Below are 24,379 nucleotides of genomic sequence, written 5' to 3' on the forward strand. Positions count from 1 at the left end.
TCTTCTGTCCTATTATCCTGTGATAATGTGCAGTGGCAGGCTGTGCACCTTGCTGAACTGCCGGCACACCTAAGGTAACCACAACTGTTAATAAATAAGAAAATCAGCACTTCTGTGTTTTGTGTATATAGAAATGTGGAGTAACCTGTAGCATTTAGATAATGAGTTTGGGGTGGAGATGGAGAAATGCTACTTACAGTTTATTTTACACATGAAAGTATTTCACACATAGCAGAAATTGTTAGTGTAAACAAGTATTAAGAGAACAAGTATGAGCATTGTTGGAGAATAAGGTAAAAGCTGTGATGTGAAAGGCTCTCTTGAGCAAAGACAGATGACTGACAGTGAAAAGATTTAAAGTATTTTGATTGCCTTGCAATGAAATCTGAACCTGTGGAAACTAATAAAAAATGACTGAGCTTAATTAAAGACCTATAGGAAGCAAAAAACTTTGTTTAAAAACCAAGTGCTTGGAATGTCATATCTCTGATTTGTACTTACCCAGCTAGATAGAAGAACATCAGACTGCATCCAAACTCAGAAATTTCCTCAATATATTGTAAAAATAAATAAATAAAATAAATAGTAACAATAATTGTGGATTCACTATGTCACTATGACATAAAGGGTAATGACAGGTGAATGTAAAGAGGAGCATATTTATTTTTATCTCTTTATAAAATCATTTTAGTATACAGGCAGCTCAGACTGGTCTTGCTGCTCTCTATCAAATTGCATTTGCCTATGCATCTCTCTTCTTTATCTTTTATCCACCTTGATAGGGACCCACTGGTAAAGGACCCTGCTGAAGGGCCAAGGCCAGAGTGTCAACATTACCCAATGTGAAAAAGAGAAATTCTGTCCTAAAGCAGAGAAGCGCAGTCCTTGTGTGCTGGCTCTGGCTGGCTGTGGTGCACAGAGCTTTAGGAATTACAGTGGCTCTTGGAGTTTCCTTTAGAAATGCTCCTTGTTCCGCATCATCTCCAGCAAAGCTCTGTGATGGACATAGATATTCTCTATCGATCTGCTGGGCCTACTTCAGACAGAAACATGTACATTTTTTTATTCCTGTGTATTTTGGATGAGTTCAGAGCAGTAGAATAAATGAAAAGTGTTCTGCTTCAGTCAGTCACCAAACACTGCCAGACATTGTATTGTGCAAATACAAGCTGGTAAGAATATACTTTGGTGGCTGATGCAGTTTTTACCAATATTTTAATATACTGAGGTTCCAGTGACTCAGATTATAATACAGCTGGCAACATACTAGTGTATTCCATATTAGTAATGCACAGTGACAAGCAATTACATTTCATTTTTCTTTATTGACTATTTGAGGCTTTAAAATATTTATTTGGCAAGTTTGCATCTCCTTTTTGTTATTTTTAAAGATGTGAGTACTTAGCAGGCTCATACGCTAATGATTTTTAAGCTGTAATAGAAACACACAGGATATGAACAGTGATGTGAAATAGATTAATTAAAATCAATGTTATTTCAATGAATACTAATTGAATTATTAATGCTTGGATCAGGGTTTTTCCCCATTTTGTGATTATTCAGCTTGTTGGCTGATGTATGCATTTCTGTTGATGAAAGCCATTTCTCCATCTTCCTTTGTTGTTTTGTTTTTTTTTCTTCTCTCCTGCCCCTCATTAAAGGAATATGTTATCGATACCAAATAGGAGATAGCGACTTGCTCATAGCCAATTTACTTTTTTCAGTGCTGTCTCCGTCGTCTTTTCCAATCCCGAGTACAATAGCATACAATCTGTTGCAGAAGTAGCCTAAAAGCTCTTCAAATGCGCTATGATCAAAAGCAGGGTCGGCTGGCGTCGGGAGGGCCGTGGTGTGAGTCCGTAGCTGTAGTTGGGGTGGGCTGTCAGAAACCGCCGAGCCCCGATGCCCAACGCTACCTCTGCGAGTCCACTGCCGCTGGGCTTCCCACCCCGCTGGCCCCATGCGTTCGGGTGGATAGTGGAGAAGAGCTGCGGAGAACCTGCTGCCTAGCTCTGGGCTGAGGAAAATTGCTCTCTTCTCCTCTTTATCCTGACTGCTATTAATATCCCTTCCCCCAGGCTACTGGATCATATGATTTCAGCTGAAATAGATTAAAAATTCCTCTGTTTTGATGCCAACAGTAATGTGATACATTTGTTTGCCAGTTCTCTGGGGTTTTTGTTTTTGTAACTTGAAGGGATAAGCTCAGGGTCCAAGGGAAAGATTGCTATCCCACTGCATTTGGAGAGTGGGTTCCCTCACTATTTTAACAATTATATTGTTAGAAAATAGTCTATTAAAAATATGTAATGCACCTCTTAATTATTTCCTGCAAACAGAACAGTTGTGTGTGTGTGTGTATGTTTGCACAGAGCAAAGGAGACAGCGTCTCTTGAATTTTTTTGGTTTGTTTTCAGGAAGCCCGGTGTGGTAACTGGCTAAGATAGCTGTTTCTGCAACAATAGTGCAGGTAAAAGAAAACATCTTTTTTTTCCCCATAATTAACACGTGTCCAGAAAGTGCAAAACAGTTTGAAAGGATTCCTGGAGTGGAGGAGTGTCAACGGGGCCTTGGCAAATGAACCGTAATTTTGGGGACTGCTATGGGAGAGCTACAGTTCATACTATTGAGACCTTTGGGGAAAACATCTATGGCATGAGCTTCCAGTATGCTACAAAGTACAAGAGCTGTTACAATACCTGTAGCACATAAATAGGGAAGGACAACGACTTGGTATATTATGAATCTTCAGAGAAGCTAATGCTTTCAAACAACATTTGTTTAAATATTATTTGTTGGATTACAATACATTATCGTGGATTCTCAGACACAACTGAGATGTAATTCTATTCTTTTCTAGCCAGCTAGGATTTGGTCTTCAGTTGAAGGCATTGTACATCTCAATAGTAAAGTGTAATATTCTTGTCTTCAGCAGTATCTGTAGTTCTGTCAGCCAGGTGCAGTAGGGCTTTTTCCCTTCACTGTGAATCAGTAGTACGTATTATTTCGGTTATTTATTATGACTGCTACTAATAGAATCTGCATTAACAAGTAGTGCGATTTGCATTTCTAGAATGCTTTCTGTAACATTGAAACTTTACAGATTTGTTACAAAACATGGCTTAGACTGGAAAACATTTTGGGCAGTAACCAAGAAAATGAAATGGTTGTTGAAAGGCAGATCTGTTGCCATCACAGATTCTGAGTGGAGAAGTTCTAAGTCATTTGTCCAGTGCCTATGTCATAGCACTTCCAGCCCTCCTAACAGCAGACACAAAATATCTTTCACATATATTTCTGCACATACCCTTTCTCTTAATTATCATCTCTACCTGATGGGACCAGTAAAATACTCTGGACATGCTTAAGGCTCCGCTGACAAGCAAGAAAGGGTTAATGAAATTGCTTTATTCATGTATTTCTCTTTTTCACTTTTTCTTTTTTCTTTTCCCTTATTTTCTTCCCCCGCTGATCTCCATATCTCTGTCGCTTAGAGCTGAATGAGATTTCTGATATGTTGTGTAACAAGATTGTAGTGATATGTAGCCATTTACCTAAGTAGTTTTTCAACACCGATAGCAATTGGAGGAGGAAGGAATGTAACTTGTCTTCACATCAAAGAAAATATTCTTACTTTGTTTGGCAATAGCACTGGGAACAGCTTGGTGCACTTACAAAGTATCTTACAACTTGCTGCTGCTGTAGTGGAATGGGATTAATCAGTCATCCAGAGGAAAGAGTGGAATGATTCACATGTGGGACTTGGCATAATACAGTGTCCAAGTCCCAAATCTGTCCTGCTATAAACTTCAGTTCCCCGCAGCCCTTCCACATAATTTCTCTGTCGATATTAGCTAAATACTGTCATTCTAGACTTTCATCCAACCCTAAGGGTCCCAAAGAACTTGTTATTTAAGAACTTGTCATATTTGAATCTGACCACTTTACAAATACTTAGGCCAAGAATATGAGTTACTACAAAAGATATACTCCACTGCTTCTCAGTTAGATAAGACAAGTTGTTTAGGCATATCAAGGGTTCAAAATTCCTTTGTTTGAGTCTCTGATCGACAACATTCCTCAGATTATGTTCTGATAAAAGCGAGAGAGAAGAGGTTGTTTGGATTTGACTTCTTGACCGGCTGCTATAAAACTAACTTTCAGCTCAACCTCAAACCATTTTCACTCTTCCCTTGAATTCTCTTTTGCTGAAAGATACGTTTTAATGGGTGGGAGTAACTTCTTGTATCCATCTAACTATGGATTCTTCTTCCAAGCTTCATCTTAAGAAGGATGGAATTGAGGAAGAGAGACTAAAGGATTTCATCTTGGGGTAAGGGAACTTATTTTTTTCCTCCTTCAGAGTTATTTCTCTCAACTTAGAAGCTACTGTTCCCATTCTAATACATATGAGATTCTCATGATTTGAATTTGATGTGTTTAATAGAATTTTAAAAGGGGGGAAGAAGAAGGCGTCCTAGATCTTCTTCATTTGAAGTTAACAACAGACAGGAACAATTTGATGTGAAATGTCTGGCTTGTATTTCAAGACATATCTTTATAATATTATTTTTGCTCTTGATGCCAAAGGAAGACTTTCTTTTCAAAATCCTTTGCAGTTGGGATGATAACTCTTTCAGGCAGTACTTTCTGGCCTCTTCAGTGTCTTTTGTTGAGCCTCCACAAAAAGGCAAGCCTTTGAAACTTGTTGACTCATTGGTAGAGTAATGAATAATTCAGGTCTACAGATTGTCCAGTAAAGACTCTTGGACTTGGGACTTATTCCATCAGGTACATCCTTTCGTCATAGAGATACAAACATAGAATGATAGAACAGTATAAAGGGAAGTAATTAGTGCATTCTTTTACTAGGCTCTGCAAGATAAAAGCTTTGAGATCCATCAACGTGCTATTTAGATTGCTTGTTTTTCCATCTTTATTGGTCTCCTGTAGCTAAAGTAATTCCTATTTAAAGTATTTTATTAAATGTTCTCTCTCTGATGATGATTCCTTTCCCTCTGCTATAAAAAGTTCCCTCTTTGTTGGAAATACTTGTTACTGGTTTTACTTCTTCCTGTCTGTGTTGGGTTGACAAGACACAGGGTAGCCATGCAAGAGAAGATAGAGCTGATTTCTTTACCTGTATTTTTATCATTTCCAAGCTTGGGGATTGGCTCCATCAGAATTCACCTTGTGTTTATCTAAAAGATTCTTTATGCCTTATAGGCGTGTAAAGTTAAGAAAATAGTATTTTTTGTTACTAATGTGAGGCTAAATAAACGGGAAAACACTTCAGGTTTTGGAATAATTGCTGATGGGAAAAAAATAATGGAGAGAGGAGACTTATAAATTCTTCCTAGACTTTTTCTGATAAATAATTTCTTAAAGTAATTTTTGGTCTTTTATGTCTCCTCAGCTATGGCAGGATGCCTGAGCTTTAAATTGCCTGTGGTAATGAAAGGTGACATCAGGTGAAACCAGAATTCAGCAGTGGCACTAATGGGATATTTCATGGGAGTCTGGTATCTGTATACAGCACCAGATAGAGTAGGAAACAAGTCTATTATGAAAAGTTAAGAGAATGGCATGTGTCCATTTGAAAATTATAGGTAAATAAACTAAATTTGTCTTTCAAGGAAGGATATTAAAGGGCTGCCTACTATTATTTTGCAGAGGGGAACACGTTGTAAAGCATAAGCTGATCACGCTCCAAAAGGCCTGTTTGGACTTTATATATATTTTTTTTTCTTTACTTTTTGTCTTGCTGGCATGACATGGCTACTGTAGAGAGTTGATGAAAGAAGTTAAAGGTATTTAGTCATATTACTGGAGTGAATGAATGAAAGTAAGTAATATAGTTTTATGGTTTAGTTACTGATTATAACTGAATGGCATCTTTCACAGCATTGAATCAATACTCTCAGTCAGAGACAGCAAAATGATTGACTCCCAATGTGATTCCAGAGCCGAGGTGGCCAACAGAGGAGGGGAAAAGTGTGTAATACACGGAGTAAAAATAGGAAGTCAATGAGTAAAAGAAAAGATGCTCAATAGATGCTTCCTTCGGTGACCTGGTTCCTTTTTAGAAATATTCTACACATATACAGCTGCCAAGTGGAGACCAACTGATTAAGATAGGATAGGTTTCCGTTTAGTTCAGTAGGAAATACTGTCTTTTTAAAAGGTGACAAATTACACGAGCATTTCCTACATCAGGAATCTGGACAGATGAAATTATGGTTCCTGATGATTCAGCATCAGTAGCTTTTCTGAACTCTAAGTCACTGGGATAATTTTGTCTTTTCTTGGAATAATTTGATATGTTAAATATTTGTTCCAGTTTCTCTGTTTCAGTTTGTTTGATAATGATTTACTGTCTATTCCCTTTGTCTTATATTTTGGCTGTGAAATTCTTAATTGCAGATTGTCCTTGGCAATAACTGGCATTTGTCTCAGTTTTTGCCCACGGGTGTCAGTCCAAATGCTTGTAGGAGTTTACTGATACCATAAACATGTCTACTCAGTCACCAAAATCCTTACTGGAGGTTTAACAGTAACAATAACACTGTCTCTGCCATCATGCTTTCTCCAGCACCTCAGTTTTAAGTAGCTTTAGTAAGTTTTCTCTTAGGGACCAGAAGATGAGATAAACATGTTTATCCTCTTTGAAGGGGAGTGGGGGAGAATCTTCTCTGAAATACAGTGAAATCTCATTCCCTCCCCAGACCTAGTGGCTCCCAATATTCAGATACCCAGCAGAAGCCGAAAATTTTAAGGTGTACTAACGTAGCACACCTGCTTTAATGTGGCAAAAGGCTGACAGGCAGGTCAGTTATGATCTTATTTACTCTGTAGCTTTTTTCCTCTGGTTGTCAAAAACCTCTGCTGCTTCCCTGGCAGGGCGGCTTCTTCTGACAGACCTTATTACCAGAATATATTTTATTCTCATATCAGGATTGGCTTCCACGATAGCTCTAGTATTGTATCATTGCTAACTATTCCTCTCAAGTGCTTCAATCCCTACTTAATGTTGCCAAAGACACTATGGTTCTGGTGAAAGCAGTGCAAAATTTTCAGCAAAGGTAGCATCTAGTGGGTCTGGGGAAGTACCCAGCTGCTTTCAGCCAGTTCCTATCAGGGCAAATAGGAAGCACTGCTGTTGCCAGCAAGTTTTCTTGCACAGACCTATATCCTTCTGGAGCAGGGGATAGAAGAATGACACCAGGTTCACTTACCAACTCATCACACTGCCCTTGAGGAACTATTACAGCTCAACAGATTAATCAGATAGATTAATACTCCTGCTCTCTGGTGATTACCAGAGGTCTGTTTTGATGGCTCTCATTCTGGCACTTTTCCCACTGAAACCCTTTTCCATGTTAAAGTGGAACTAATTAATTCTAGGGCAATACTGAATGGTTTCTTTCAGGTTAACAGTTCAGCCAGTTTATGTCTGGATGCTCTAAGTCCCACTGAGATATCTTAAACCAATTCTCCAGACAGTGTAGTAAGGTTACCTTGCTACTGGATATAGAAGCTTTTGAACAAGTGAGATCATAAGTAGTTATAGTCTTAAACATTTATAGTTTTGAGTTGCATGGTTTGTTTTTTCTGCCATGAAGATGCCATGTTTGCCTTTTACTGAAGATCACCTGTATTTCTTCAGTAGTACTTTCAGATAGACAGCATTCTTCTGCACAGGGATCATAATCTGCCATGTGTTAATAGCACATGTCACTCTACTCCAGAAGTGGCTGCGTTGTGGTGACTGCCTTTAAGACAGAGTATCTATCATATGATAGCAGCTGAGAGACATGACGGTTGACATACAACAATGAAGACGATACTATGGGAATTATGTGCAATCCTTAGTCAGGCTCTCTGAGCTTTTGTAGCAGAGGCAATAATATATATTACATTCGTAGCAAAGTAAAAAATAAACCTGCCTGCTTCTGTGATTAGCAAATAATCAAAACCTGTGATTGCCAGATAATCAAAACAATCACTGCATCCTCGACCATAAAACTTTACATTAACTTTTGTTTTCTTCCTGAGTGGATAAGATTTAAGAGTTGAATGACATATGATAGTTTCCTTTCTAAATAATTTTGATTTTAAAACTTAATTCCTTGTCTAGACATACTCAAAAAATTTAAACAATGGTAGAAGAAATCCAAATATTGGCCTCCTTTTGAGAGCCTATAATCTGCTCATTTTTTGGTATATTTTCAGCTTGTGTTGAAAATGCTTTCCAATGTTATATTATTCTGACAGCCTAGCCTAAAGTTCTAAAAATTAATTGTATCCCTACAACGTTTGAAAACCAGCTTTTTAAAACATGATTATGAAAAATGTTATCCTTTAATTAGTTCCAGAGGAAATGTAATTGTGGAAGACTTCACCAAGATGAATATCCTCTAAGGAAAAGCATTTTGAAAGAGCCAGTTTGGCAAGCTGCTGTCTTGATTGCTAAACACCAATTCAAGACATTCCGATTTGACTTTAGGGTAGGCACGTTCCTACTGGAAAACACACAAGGTTTTGCAGTGATTTATATACTTATTTTGCCAACTCAGTGCTGTGATGCTCAATATCTTGAAGAATGAACTCTCTAGAATTAGGCACCTGGTAGCCTTGAGCACCTCTTTGTTCTCTCAGGTTTTGTGCTTAATTGATTTGCTACGTATGTTTCAGTGGGTTTTTTGTTTTTATTGTGCTGCCATTAATAGTTTTATTTCTTATTCTTTTCCTATTTATTGGAGCATACTACACGTGACTTGGAGCTCTTAGCATATTTATTCTGTATCAGATACTAGGCTAGTGAAAGCCAACCCCAAAGTGACTCTGCCATTTCCAGTTCTGTCTAAAATAATCTCTATACTGCTGTGAGCAGGGACTGTCCCCAAAAGTGCTGAGTTGATCCTTGTGTCGGGGAAACAGTATTACAGTGGTTTGATGATTTGCCATAACTGAGTAGCAAAAGGACAGGAAGGTCTTGAAGAAGATGAAGTATATGATCCTCCAATTCAGTCTGCAGAAATAAGGGTATTCTTGAGAACATTTAGACAAAGTAGTGAAAATTCAGCCACTTCTAATCTCCACTAGATTGACAGCAGTATTTCTAAGTTATGTATCAACTGTCTGAGATAAGGCAGGCTCCATTTTTGCCCTCAATGTTGGGAGGGAGCAATATATACGTACCTAAGCCCTTCTCAAAAACAACTGAAACTTGTATTCCAGAAAGAGCTGGGATCATTTGGCAAAGGTGGTGACACTATACTTGTCTTTGCTGACCATTATCCTTCTGGATTTATCCAAAACAATGCATAGTTCCATGTTTTACCCCATTGCAGGTGATATGGCCGCTGTACTGAGGATTGTCTTATATATTCCCTTGAGGTTGTCTCCCCATTCCAGTGTGATCCATCCATCTTCTCTGTTCTCACAATTTGTAAAAATGGCTACAGTCCAAGAGAATCTGAATAATCTCCTGAATCTCCTGGCAATACTGCTGGGAGAAGAGGTCCAGTCTTTGTACTACTTGCATCTGGTATTGTAAGAGAAATAATAGCACAGCACTGTAAGGGAAATAATAGCACAGCACAAGATCTAATGGGGAGTTCGGCACACAGCTTATTTGAGGTACTACACTGTATTTCTGGAATGATCAAAAATTCTTAAGTGATTCATGGAGAGCAAGTTGGGTTGGAAGGGACCTCTGGAGGTCATCTAGCCCAACCTTTTGCTCAGAGCAGGGCTAATTCAAAATTAGATCAGGTCAGTCAGGGCCTTGTCCTGTTGAGGTTTGACAGTCTCCAGGAATGGAGATTCCCCAGCCTCCCTGGGCAGCCTGTCCCAGGGATCAGCAGTTTTGAGAGTTGTATCTGTGTTATGCCCTTCCCTTCAGCATCGCCACCAAAACACACACCGCTTTTTCGACCGATGGATTTGCAACATGGTGCATTTCACCTTTTATTGTCACCTCATATAGAGGAACAGTAGGCAACAGCTAAGATATGGTTTGCAATGTATAATTTTCAAAAGTACTTTTTTTTGGGGGGTGGGGAAGCACGTGTACGTAACTATCATAGCACACGGTAGTGAAAATCAGACACCTCTACTTCTAGCTCGGAGAGGATCACTTTGATTGTTCCCTTCTGGAATTGTCACTAAAGGAAAGGTAGAGAAAAACTGATGCGTAAGTACTAGTTAGTTTCGGAAGGGAAATGACAGTAGTGAAACCTATTTAGTATAGTGAAGAGATTGCCAAGGGGGAACATTGTTTATTTGAGGTATAGACATCAAGGAAGAAGAGAAATTCTTCAGAGGGGGACATGGGAGTGTAACTAATGGATTGGGAGAATTAATGGGATAATAAAATAATTAAGAAAGGGAAATTTCACCTGAGGCTGTCAAATTTGACATAACTGATAGGAGATGGAATTTCCTAGGTTATACTTGAAAAAGAATTAATTCAAGAAGTGTCAATTGGCCAATAAATCATTTCAGTTGGAATTGCAGAAGAGGTTTGTAGCTTCCAAAAGAAAATTGTGTTTGTTTTTGTATGTGAAAAGATCACCGTATAGTATGCCAAACTCTGTATAAATGTTGGCAGCTAGGACTCTCTGAACGAAGACTGTTTCATCACCTTAAGCACAGGCATCTTGTGGATTACTGTGCAGTGAGAGTTTTATTTATTTGTATTTCAGTTGTTTTCTCTCTAATTTTAAAATGAGTTTTCCAAATGTTCTCTTTCTCTTCTTTAATTTGTCTTTTATTTCCTCAACTTCTTCATTTTTCACAAGCTAAAATCAGCAATAATGCAAATACTTGGGTAAGAGCTTTGAGTGAGTCTCTCTTATTTCTGGACATCTTTACTGCTCTCCCTTGTATTTAATCTTTCTTTTCTTCCCCTTCCCTGTTATATTTCTGTCAGCCAAAAAAAGAGTTAAATTATGTGGGATATGGGGTGGCTCTTGTCCTCTGATTTTTTTTAGATGTTTTCTCTCTTCAGAAGTGTTGCAGTTGTTTTCATTTTGTTCCTGCTTTTTCAGATGAGAAACTACCACAGAACATATCTGCAAGAGTGATCACTGGATTTTTGTGGTGTGCATGATATTCTGCAGCAGAGATAATGCTATAAATACGATGCTACATCTATCAGTGAACTAAGATTTTTGTCATTTTAGCTTCTTGTGTGCATAGTTTTTCTGCAGTTTCTGTTACGGTCCCAGACTTGTGACAAGGGAAGGGCTGAGTTTGCCACTAAAGTGGATCAAATCACTTGTTTGGTTAGGAGGAAAGGTAATTTCCAGGCTGTTTTTACTTGATATTTTTACTTATGTCAATTTGTAGCAACTCAAAGAGCCTGCTGGATTTTGTGGAGACCACTGTATTTACAGTCAGTGTCGGGGTTACCAGTAACTAGCCAACAAGCCCACTATGGAACGGGAGTGACATTATCAGTCAACTTTTCTCCTGCCTAGACTTGCAAGCAAGGGAAGTACATTCATTTGTCTGAGCTAGTGTAGGAGGTTGTATCTGTACATAGATAAGAAATTACCTTTATTTATGGGAAGAAATCCTTTTCCGTTTTGAACTGGCAGGCTGAGCGAAACGGTTACAGTTCTCCTTTAAGTAAATGTCAGATTGATGCCAGTCTTGCCTCAATCAAACTTTAAAACAGTTATTATTGCAAGACAAGGCGATTTCTGTTCCACTGGCTGGTTGGCCCTCTTGGACATGGCTTCAGCTGTTTCTTTGAAATTCTCATTGAAAATTTTTGAGTTTAACATGAGCCAGCATTTTAAAAATATTGATTTTTTGCAATTACCCATCGTATTGGTAAGGTAGGGCAAGTATTGGTTAAGTGTGTTGTAGCAATAGTTTACTTTTCATTTCCTTGCTGTGCAGTACGATCCATGCTCTTCTGTGGCATTCTCTTCTACTTGAAAAGCTTGACACTAAGTGGATATATATTTTTAAATATAGACAGGAAAGCTATTATTTTTTATTTAGCTTTTACTGTGTAATGGAATTTGTGACAAGGTTATTTGCTTCAATATAATTTTGTGTACTGATTAGTGTTCTTTGGAAAGGGCCTTGAGGCGTGTTGCACGAAAGACGCTATATAAGTAGGGAATGGAAGGGTAAACGACCTTCATTTAAATGCAGTCAAGTAATCATTATCAAAGTTTTAAGCAATTTGAACTGCCTAACAGGAGGTATGATGACAATAATTGCCAATGTCCTTAAAGGACAGCTGTACCCATTTGATCACTGCCACATGCTTAAAGTTCATAAAAGGAAAACCACTTTTCACAATCTCTAAGTAGTATCTGAAGATATCTATTAAAAAAAAAAAACCAAACAAACCAACCAAACAAAAAAAACCTAACAGAAAAACACATACTACAAAATGGATATTTTGGAGGTCTCTGCATGTAGCCTCACAGAATTTTATCATATAGCAGTGTAGGTGCTAATACCAGAGGGCATGAGTGAATTATTATCATTAGTTAAAATAAATAAAGAAAAAAATATAAAAAAAGAAAAAAGTGCATTAGTATTTAAATAGGAATGAAGCAGGCAGTGCATATCTAAACAGGAATGGTTTTGCCATGCGAGTGGAAGGAATGCTGGGCTCTGCAATACTGTTCTGAGCTTAACCTTTAGGTAACCAGGGACAAGGAAGTTAGTTATGCTGAAGAACTGAGCAGAAATGTATTATTATTTCTATTTACTCCTTTCTCTACCCAAAATCATCTCGAAATATTCCCACATATAGACATGCACAAGCAGAAATGGACTTTGCCCATTCTCTGAGGTGCATATAGAGGAGTTGGCCCCAGTTTGGAAGCAATAGTTCATTCCTTAGTGTGACTCTGTGCCAAGTTAATATTTCCTGTCTTTCTCTTAATGTTCTCATCACTGGCCTAGTCCCACCAGTTTTCCACAGGCTAAGAAGAGCTCTGCAACCCTTCTGAAATGGGGATATAAAATACAAAAGGGCCTAGGGAATCTTGAAGTCCAGTCCCGTACTGTCACTATATATTATAATATAAAATGATAAAGCTGTGTCTTAACATGAGCTAATTATTTTTGTCCTTCAGGACTCTGGCTCACTGTTCAATAATGTTACTGCCCTGGGAGTTACAAATCTTCTAATTTGCAGCATAAATTTATTTATGGATGTTTTATACTTATTTGTTCTTGTGCCAATGTTGTCTTTTTGACTTAAATAGTTCATCTCCAGTGTATGTGCTTTGCTGATTATATTTTTACAGAGGAATCATATTGCTATTCAGTCTTGGCAGGGTAGAGCAAGCCAATGTCTTTTATTCTGTGTGAATGTACACTCTTCATTCCTAGTGTCATCCCTATAGCCCTTCCCTGTTCTTCTTCCAGTTTAAGTTAATCTTCCCTGAAGAAAATCAGAATTACAGTTCTGGTGAGGTTTCACCATGTAATGACGTTAATACTTTCTGGAAAGAAAATTTGCCTGTTTATATTTTACAACTGTGTAGCTTGTTTCCATATTTACATCAAATTAGTTGGTGAAGGTCCATCTTCCAATCAGCTTATACATTTCAGTTTTTTTCCTTTCCCTTTTCTTTGTGATTAAGTTTCAACTTGTAGAAATTTTTTTCACTATTAACTCATACTTCATACTACTACTTTCTGTTCATTACTTGTGTTTACACGGAACATGATATTTTTACCTGTGTGATATTTTGATTTTTCTTTCTACTGGTGGTGCCTCCTAATTTTGTGTAATCTGCAAGTTTCCACAGTGTGTTCCTACTTCTTATGTAATATTCATATTCAGTAATGAATTTAAGGGAGTTTTGCAAACTGATCTCTGAGGAGCTTCATTACCAAGCTTCCTCCAGTTCAGTAGATGCCCTTTCAATACTGTCTGTCATTATACCCCTTTTAGTATTTCCTTAACTAATTTACAGTCCTTTTACTAATTCCTATCTTTCCAGCTGTTAATGCATAAGGTAACCTATCACATATAGGCAGATGTGCAGTTAAATGAATCAGTAATTTCCTTTGCTTAAAATCAGCCATATTATCAAAGAAATTAGCTTGGCATTAATTACCTTTGACAAATCCATTGTGAACTGCATCCTATTTTTCTGCAATATATATATGTATTTAAACCTTGAACTAATAGAAGAACTATGGATTCTGGATCAATTCACCTCTTCTGCCTCCCTAAATATCGGTGCCTCCCCCCCATTCCCTCCAAGTCCAGATATAATCTGGGAGTTTTAATGCATAATTTCTAGGACTGCTCCAGCACACTTCATTTTTTTTTTTTTATGTATGTCTATTATTTTGACATGACCAGAGTGTTTTATCCAACATATCCCTTTTTATGTCTTCACGGTCTATAACGTCATCAGACACCCTTTTCCATCTATTTTTGTTTTTCCTAAAGAAAACATGCATTTCAGTATCTGTGTTCCAGCCCTGACTGCTGTTTCAATGTATTTTGCTTTCCTGCAATAGCTCATTCTATATCCTGCAGCACTTCAGACTTTTCCATTTTGTTTAAGAACGCAAGAAGTCAGAGCAGCAAACCTTAAAAGTATTTCTTACTGATTGGATCCAGTTCCCTAATTAGTCCATTCATGAACCATGCCATGTAACTGATGATTATTTGCATCAAAATTAGTATTTTCTTCTAGATGTCCATCATATTTCCCCCTCTGTTCTCTAAGCCATTATTGTATCCCTGTTTTCTTGATTTCCTCCTTCCTTTGACTCAAATCCAGATGTGGAAAATATGTGCCTCTCCCAACAGTCTTCCTTTCTTTTTTAGTTTACAGCTAATATATGCGTAGATGTGCACTCACGAACAAAGGAAGAAGAGAGATCTCAATAGAAGTTTAAGGAAATAGTGAGTAGGTGAAAATTGTATTGCAAAAATAAAACAAGATTTACCTTTCTGAAAGTGGATCACCCTCTGGTTTTTTTGATAGATCTTTCTTCTCTGTTTTGGACATAATTTTTTTTAAACTATAAAACGTGCCAGTGAAGACTTCTGGAAAACTTCGAATATGTCCCCCTGTGTTTTAAATTGACCTTCCATGTATCTTATACATGAAAAAATAAATGTCTAATAAATAGGAAGTCGGCATATATATTTCACTGTCATTACTAAGTAACTGAATGTCAGTGACATTCTTCGAAGTTTTGCTGTTCCTCTGGAGTCTCCCAGGCTACATCATAGAAACTAAATGGAGCCAGGACATACACTCAAATGTGGGCTCAAAACCACGAACCTCTATACTGTGCCACTTGTCCTCAAGGCTGGAGACTGGGACCTGGCCCACTTTATTTGTTAGTATAATAAGTTATTTCTGGAGAGAAATAATATTTGCCAAGTAAGTTCCCATCGGTACGTCTCGCAGGAAGTATTTTTCCCCCACAGCAAGAAGTGAGAAATGTTTGTTTTCTTCTTAATTGGTAAGAATGACTGATAGTAATCATGGCAGGTGGGAAGGGTTTGGGAATGAAGATTTATGCCTGAGCTGTTAAATTTCCCAGGCTTCACCCTGCTTTGGAATCAATTGCTCTGAGTTACTGTGTAGAATGGGGAGGAGGAAGGAAAGTATTTTGCTTTTTCTGAAGCAAATCACTGTTCCAGGCTCTGTGTGAGAACTGGGGTTCTTTAGAACTAGGAATGTCGTTCCCACATCCCTGATTAAAACACACTGTCCTAGTTTTTGTTCTTTCTACATGCTCACAATTATTGTCCACAAATGGTTCATACCAAAGTCATTCTCTTTGTACCTTACAGTCTTAACGATGAGAAAAAGTGCTGCTGTCCTCTCTCCATCTTCAGGATGCCCTCTTCTCTGTCCTCTCAAGGTGTAAAGCCAGCCTGTTCTAAATGAACAACTTTTGCATGGAGAGGGAGGGGAAAAGGGGAATATTTTTCAGTAGAAAATGGTCAAAATTTTAGGATGCATCTTTGAACCGAACAGATTTTGCTTGAGCCTCCTGAGATTTTCTCACCACTGTTACTCAGTGAAACTGTATTTATAAGATTATTTTAGCATCAAAACGCAACTGCATTTAATTCCACTGGATTGCACTTTTGTTACTTTGAGCAGACGTTGATGTGTGTATCAGCTCTACAGAGTTCTGAAAGAGATTTAAGAAACAAATATCATAAAACAAACATGTCAAAATAAAAATGCAATTATAAGTCAAAATGTCTTGTGGTTTAGGTTGAAGGAAGAAAGGGAAAGCTAATAAAAGAAGAATACATATATATTTTTAGCCACAAAAGGGGTTTATTCATTTTTCCATGCCACAGTGCTATATTATCTCATAGAACAGGTGAAGAAAGAAAGAAAGAATGCGGAGAATAATTTTTATAAGGACATTTTTTACATGTAACAAATTAACAAAGAGAGTCCAGATGCTTACAGTGATAATACAGGTATTTTAAATAAGAAAATTGCAGAAAAGCACCAAATAACTAGAGTAATGATGAAATTCTTTGACTCCACTGGGGGTATCTTTTTCAAAGAGAAAATAGCCTAAGCCAAAAGGTCGTAAATTGTAGAAATGGAAAGCAAAATTTAAAATAACAATCTATGCAATGCCATTACAACTTTCTTTTTTCTTTTGAGTTCCTGTATTTGGGGAGATTCATTTTATATTGAGGAACTTTCTGCTGCATTATTTACTAGTTTTGCATCTTCTGATATACTTAGCAATACTGCAGATAGAGATCAGATAAATACAATTAGAATTTTTTCACCATTCTCTATTATATTATGTATGGTTGCAACACGACTATTATCTTTGCTTCACTGTACACTACCTATGAGAATGACCTTGCTCAAAGTGAAAAGTCCCCCTGATTTCAAGCTGAGTAACAGTCAATGTTTTTCAATGGGAAGCTGGTGATGATCTTGAGGAGAATTGTTGACCACAATGGGAATTGCAATTGCTCGTTATTTCCTTAATTTGTACTTGCCCTGGGAAGGTACTTGCTGTGAAATATTTGTACTGTCACACTTAGACTTGATGGCATTAGGCATAATTTTGGCTTTATAGATGGCACCAAAAATGTTGAACAGAAAAATATGCTTCATTTAAATCATAAGTTACTTTTTTGAAACTGAGAGTGTATCTGTGGTGTTCTTTTCCTGGCGGTACAGCTGTGTGATAAGAGTGAAAAGAAATCTGATCCTTAATTTCCATGTTGGCAAAATCCTTTCAAAGACACAGTTGTAGTGTGAATAAGGTAAGCGGTGCTTTAAAGATGTAGTTTTCCTCACTAGCCTGGTGAAAGTGAAATTAAGCACAGTACTTTTCCTGTGTAAATGGCTCCTAATGCTACAGTTACAAGCTAGATGTCATGAATCAGCAGACAAATAAGTCTGTAGAGTTGCTATGCATGAAACAAGTTATCTTATTTAGCCACATGTTGAGACTAACTCACTTTCTTCCTTGCATGGGATATTTTAGCTAAGCAGTAACTTAATTTGAATACACAAAGTAGTAAACTGCTGTCCCTTGGAATCAACTTTACAGAGACATTTAGTCAATGCTGTTTGGAAAGAATAAGTTCAATATATGCTGTCGTACATTAATAACATCTAAGTTATTTTCTGGACTAAATATATTGAAGCGTTAGTGTATGCTTCTTTTTCTGAAGTATCTGTGAACATTTTCCTTTAGACTATATCTGATCATTTTTGTGATAGGCTGGGTAGTGCATGGATGGCTTTTATGTGTGAGTGGGTACATTTTATATTACTTAGAATAAACAAGGTTACTTCTTAATAATGCTTTAATAGGAGTTTCATTGATTATGTGTCACTCCTGTTAGTTCATAGGAGTTTCTATTAAGCATTTACCTGGGTGCATTTTCTGTGATTATGGCAAGCTTTCAATTGGTGCACCTCATTCACTGTCTGTATTTAGCATTATCTCCTTTTTTTATTTTCATTCATCTGTAAGATTCTGTGCTATTTCTCATGGAAGTTTACAATGGTGATGGGAATACTACATAAAAAAAATTGAAGGAAATTTGTGCCCTGTTACAGATTATAGTAATATATATGCATGTCTGTTCATCTGAGAGAATATTTATTTTTTTTTTTAGGCATTCATAGTCATTTCAAAATACAGCATGCAGTGCAGCAGTTCTATCAGATACTGTATGTAATGTGTTCACATAAGCCTCTCAAAGCATAAATCTTCAATGCATGGGAGTTGTTTTATATCCCAGGCTTTCTAAACACTATACTAACTATACAGACTGTATCAATCTGATAGTTTGGGACCAGAATTACAGAACATAGAAGTGCAGGGCTGTGTGAAAGATGAGATCTCTGTATTTGAATTTTACTTGAATTGATCCATAAAGTTATTTTTAGAAGTTACATTCTCATAACATCTACATAACCTGGTTTACTCTAATCTGATTTTTCCAAGCTTTTTAAGCAGTGCTGAAAATTACTTTAGGGAATAGATTTGCTTTCAAACGGAGTTTTCAGAATAAAGTTCGGGTCATTGTGTTCCTTAAGAGATTGGCTGAACGCCACTAATAGTATGTTGTGACTGTTTTTAAATCTGACAGTTGGCTACAATACACTTGAGTAACTTCCAGCTTTATTGTCAAGCCAAGGTACGGTTTCAGTAGAGATGTTATCTGGCATCCACAGAAGATATTATCATCAGTTAGAAGTAAGATGCACTTCATCATTTTTTGCAGGTCTACTCATTATGTTGTGCCCTGCGTTTGAATTAAGTTTGCAAAAAAATATTTTATTTTAAAATGTAAGATTGCAGATTAGTAGCCTTTGAGGTTTGACATGAACATCAATAAATAAACAAAGTTTATGGAGCACATTTAGTATCTCAGTTTAGAAGGTACTTTAAAATATGTTTTCAGATTAAAATAATTAAATTTCAGAATTAGTCTCATTGATCTGAGAAAAGCCAGATTTGTAGAGATAGATAATATCCTTTATTAGACTAGTGGCTATAGCTGGAACTGTTGAAGAAGTGTTGTTTAACTATTCCATCTGGTTTATGAGAAGAATATTAATTATAATTACTTTTAGTGTAATATGGATGGAGTCAAAGTGAAATTCTGCAGCAGCATGCTCCTGGTTACTGAGAGATGCTAAGTGAAGAACACTACCAATATGGAAAGTATCACCTCCAGATGTATTTTTTTAAACACTGCTAGGGGATCGTGCCACTGCACACACAAGAAGCCTTTGAGATCCCACCTTCTCAGGCAGTTCTGTTTCTGCCCAGTTTATCTTATATTAGCAGAACAATAATAATTGGGTGACTTTTATTTATGATGCATTACTTCTAAAATGTTAACGCTTGCTTAACTGTGGGCAGTTGATTCTTTTTTTCTCTGTTTTTGGGGTGCCAAATAATTTGCCATTCCAACTTACGAAAGTCAAAATTGCTTAAAGTGTATACTTCTTTATTTTTTCCCTAGAAAGGTTATTTATTATAGAGTAAGAAGTTAGGATGGTGGATCTCCATGAATACATACACACATCAAACCCAATTCTCTCCTGACATGCCTATTCATTTAAAGGGAATAGTGCTGAAAGACAATTGGACCGATAATTGAGTCTAATAGCAAACTACCGTGCTCTAAGCTGTGTTTTCAATCTTGTGAATTTGAGCGGTACCATACAGGTCTTCAAAGCATTAAGCATTTGTGAACTGGTTTATTCAAGCTCATGAACATCAGAAGTCAAGAAGACTTTTAAAGGCATTCAGCCACCAAAAGATGCAGATTTAGATCCCTAATGAGGTTTTGAAAATCACTAGTTTGTGTGTTGAGGTCACACGTCTGATTTTGAGTCTTCAGCAGCTGTGAGCCAGTCCTTGGATGGAGGTTGCACATATATATCAGACCTAATGATTTATCAAATGGGACCTTTTATTCTAAAGGGCAGCCAACCTCATAATGCCTGCAGCTGGAGTTAAGGGAGAGAAGCAGAATGGTGGGGCTGGCCACCTCCCTGACTTGAGTTCAGTGCTGCCCAGCTCATGGCGTTGGCACAGCTGGGACGTGAAGGACCGCAGGCTGAGGGAGGCGACAGGGGTAGTGTGGCTGACTGAAGAATAATGTGAAATAATTTGCAAGTCTGACTTGCTCTTCTTGCAGAGTGGAAGTTGTTGGGATGCAGTTTCTGACGTGAAGTGAATTAACGGTAGAGATGGGGGCATTTGTACACAAATCCAGATATGGCTCTGCAAGCCCCTCTCTGGCTACCGTGTGCGGCAGAAACAGCAAAGATGGTCACACCTCCCATGTAACAGAAATATATTAAAATTTATAGCTTTTATTTGTAAACTCACAGATCATGTGCCACACTGTGTAAAGTGTGATTTTTTTTTTCTTTTTTTTTTTTTTCTTCTGGTTTAATGTTCAGAGTTAGTGTCATCTTAATTAGTTTCCACTGACAGAATAAATATTGTTCCATCTGTGCACTATTACAGTCAGCGACTGAAGGTTTGAAAAACTTGAGCAGTGGATGTCAAATAGCCTGTAAAGGGACTGGAAAGCAACTCATTTTGGATTATTTTGCATATATCACCATTCAGAAGGAGGTTATGGGAGCAATTCTCATCTGTACTGCTATCATCCCAAAATTATGCCAAAATTTTTTTTCCTTTTTTTTTCAACAGAATTTAGTTGATAATGATAATGAATACTAAAATGAAAGGATTTCATGCATTATGACAACATAAAAACATTAAGACTTTTTTTTTTTACAAGTTTTTAAATGTGTTTTAAAAGGGAAACATTTATTATCATGTTGCTGAGAATGGTTATCCTTATTTATTAGACAATCCTGAGACTAGAGGCAGAGCAACTTGTCAGGAATCTCCTTTCCTTTTCCAGTGCACATACCATGTAAAAGAAAATACACATTTATAAAAGGTAACTCTATTTGTTTAAGCCTTATTCCTGGATTCTTTGGCTGTGATTAAAGCAAATGAAATTAAAAAGCAAGTCAACACTGTATTTAGACTTCATTTTGGTGTTGTTTTGGAGGGCTCTGAAAAACTAGTCAGGCAGGAGAGACACACATAGAGTTCTCTGTAAGAAGTATAGTTAGTTTCTGGCTGCAAGTCTGTCTGACATTGAAAATATTTCTTCTGAGTAATAATCCTTTACTTAATGTGATGGAATTTTTCCAGTTCAACGTCTTGTCCTTCTTGTAGCTTGATTAAACAAATTAATTTCTATATAATTGGAAATCAGTGCAGCTCTTCATGAAGATGTTGCTCGGTATTTAAAAAATAGTCTTAAAAGAACATTAACATCTCAACTATTTAAAAAGAGACAAATCCCAGGCAGCGTCCTTAGGAAATGCTGTAGACTACATAAATCCGATTACCCAAATTCTTTCTTAGCTGAAACAGGATCATATCTGATGATATCTATGAAATGTATAGCTAATACCCCTGAGTATCCAAAAATATTCAGTATCTGCATATTATATTAATGACTGAAATTGTCCAGTATATGTCCCTTTAGATTTCCTTTTTTTTTTTTTTAATTCTCAGCAACATAAAAGTGGAGGTAACAAAATATTTATTAGCAATTATATAATGAGAAACTTTAATTTGCATAAAATTATTATATTTAAAGAGCATGCATTCAGCTATAGAAAGCAGTTGACTGCCAACCTCTTTTTCAAAGGTATAGAAATCTGTGCAGAGTTGCGGGGGGGGGGGGGGGAGTGTTTTGGTTTTGTTTTCCTATGTGTTAAAGTTATGACATGTAAAAGAAAAAAGATGCACTTGCTCTTCTGTGTTTCTTAACATGTTGAGAAATAGTACATCATTTCACTTTGAATATATTGGTTTTGCTCTTAGAAACAAATAAAACTATTGTAGACATAAGGGAGGAAAAAGCAGCACTTACTGGGAATTGAACAATTCAGCCTTCTTTACTGGAAGCTTTTGTTATTCTTTTATATAAATTTTGCTATAGAGATTAAATTATATGGCAATTTTAACCAACTAAAACTCATAAAAGAAACGGCCTTAGAGAAGTGTTATTCTACATCATGTTTAAATAATTAGACTTATGTCTTATTGAAATATATGTTCTTTGGATTTAAAAAGAGATAAAAGCATGAATATTGGCATGATTAGGAAATTATATTGTGTCATGGTGAGATTGATTGATAGGTAGTTGAATGAAAATGAACTGAAAGGCTTGTAGAAGTAAATGTGTATTCTACTACTGCTTAGACAAATGTGCTTGTGTTTACCTGAGTTATAGGAGAGTTATGCAGGTGAGAAGAGGCATCTTTCCTTTCTGTGTTTGGTTTGTGCATGTCACCATTTTTGCTGTGAAATCAGTCATAAAGGAAAGAATAAGCTCACACTGAAACAGAGAGCACTTTAACAATTTCACAATTTCACAACTGTTTTTACATCACCTTTACACCAGAAACAAACAAGTGAAGAAATGGAAACCCATCAAAATTAAATATGTGCTGAAAGGGTACGCTGTCCTTTAATGTCGGCTATCTGGTAAGGACCCCTTATTTCTTTAAGCTTTTTTTTAACCAATTTCTGTAACCAGCTAGGCCAAAGAGATGCACATCTCTGAGAAAATTATCTAAGAAAGAATTTAAAGGTTATAGTTAGAGAAATACCTTTCTATTATTCTTAAGCCATTTTATTGATTTTTTTTTTTTCTCCCCCTCCCTTTTTTTTTTTCATTTATTATCTGTCCCCTAAAGGCCTCCTACACATTGAAGTCCACAGTGGAACTCACTAGTGGGGATGAAGCAGAGAAACCACTGCAGGATTCCCTATTTCAAAGCTGAACCAATATTCACCATTGACACATTCATTCATCTGTGCAGGGTCATTGGAAATCCTCTTTCTCTAGTTTTTCCTTCCCTTCAGGGAGCAATGCTTAAAAGAGCAAACCCCTGGTGTGAAGAGATAGAAGAATTCTCAGCGTGGCCAGTGGTGCCAGGAATCGAATTAAAGTTGTCCATTTGCAGATGACTGTATACTCAGCTCCCAGCATATTCAGCTATGGGGCTTGCTGCTGACATTTTGTTTGAAATGCTGTTGGTGGCACTTAGTTGTATTTAAAAACAAAATTGGCGCAAAAAGTCGTTTCTCAAAAATAAGAAGAAATGCTGAATTTCAAAACGCATGTGGTTCCTGCTGATCCTTTTAGGTCTGGAGGTTGTTAAGGATCATGTGCCAGAGAGGTAAATAATTACAGAATTTACTTCTTTGGGTAATTTAACACTTGTCACTTATTCTGCTATTGTTGACATCTCTATTTTGGCATAAATCAGATTTTGACATTACTAAACCTACAATTTTGTTTTTCTTCGCACACATTATCTCTTCCACGTGAAAGGCACTGGGAATACACGGGCTGCCATGAAATCTGAAATGCCTGCAGTCAACACGAAGAGTGCCTCTTTATTTCAGTTTCATTTCCTGTTAATAGAGATGAACTTGGTGAACACAGTGGGGCATGTTTAGAAATTGTCAAACGGAGATTCTGTAAAAGGAGTTCTGAGAATTTAAAGAAGTCTCTGTCAGTTTGGAGGATGAAAGGATAAGCACAGTTAACCATTTGGTCACCTGCCCAAATTCCCATCCCAGCAACACAATCATACTTCCCCCAATGTGCGGGTGGCAGAGAGGTTGTTGCAGTATATCCCTATCCTTGGTGACTGCTAGGAGGTTTAATTTTTGTCACTAATTTCAAAGAAATCTCAGGCAAAGGGTATTTCTGTGAGTAACGGTGGCACGGTCTGCTGCCAACATAAATCGCAGTCTCTTCAAGAAGCATCGGGAAAGGGAAGTGGGAGAAAGAGTTGAAGGCCACAAATTATACCACTGCCTAATTATGCAGCTTTATTCATCTGACTGGCGAGATACCCACATGCATATTAGCAACACAGAGGCCTAAATTATAGACATTAATAACAACTTGAAGAAGGAAGCAGGGGAACCATCCAAACAATTTAAATTCTCTGTCATAGCAACTTGTGGCTTTAGATAGAGCTGTCCCAGAAATATAGAGTAAATTTTCTTTTTCAGCTAAATCACACAGGTGGTATCTTTATGCAGTGCATATAAAAGTAAGCTCATTGTTCATCCCGTAACCAGCACTTCTATACCCAAGTACGTGAGGTGTTATAAAGAGGTAACGTTACAGTGAGATATTTTAATCTAGCTGAATGACCTTACACAAGGGGAAGAATTTTTCCAAGAGGGGCAGCCCAGTAATGAGGGTGAGGTGTGTCCTAAAATGGCCCAGAGCTCATTCTAGCTTATCAACTACTGCTACAATTCCTAATTTGTGGGGCAC

The 24,379-nt window shown here is 37.1% G+C and overlaps 1 protein-coding gene across 7 annotated transcripts in view; it reads left to right on the plus strand.

Moving 5' to 3' along the window:
• The window catches only part of FIGN (fidgetin, microtubule severing factor), a 104,553-nt gene that overhangs the window by 52,648 nt on the left and 27,526 nt on the right, over positions 1 to 24,379 (plus strand). The window contains exons 5-6 of one of the 7 annotated variants that reach the window (XR_012777082.1): positions 2,418 to 2,470; positions 4,278 to 4,323. The exons of 5 other annotated variants lie outside the window; for them this stretch is intronic. The gene's annotated coding sequence lies outside the window, so the exon portion shown is untranslated. Of the gene's footprint in view, positions 1 to 2,417; positions 2,471 to 4,277; positions 4,324 to 24,379 lie in introns of those variants that run through there. One more of the 7 variants, XM_075511674.1, reaches the window with a different exon arrangement.

The sequence above is a fragment of the Mycteria americana genome, chromosome 9 (genome assembly GCF_035582795.1).
Source record: "Mycteria americana isolate JAX WOST 10 ecotype Jacksonville Zoo and Gardens chromosome 9, USCA_MyAme_1.0, whole genome shotgun sequence".
Classification (NCBI taxonomy): domain Eukaryota; kingdom Metazoa; phylum Chordata; class Aves; order Ciconiiformes; family Ciconiidae; genus Mycteria; species Mycteria americana.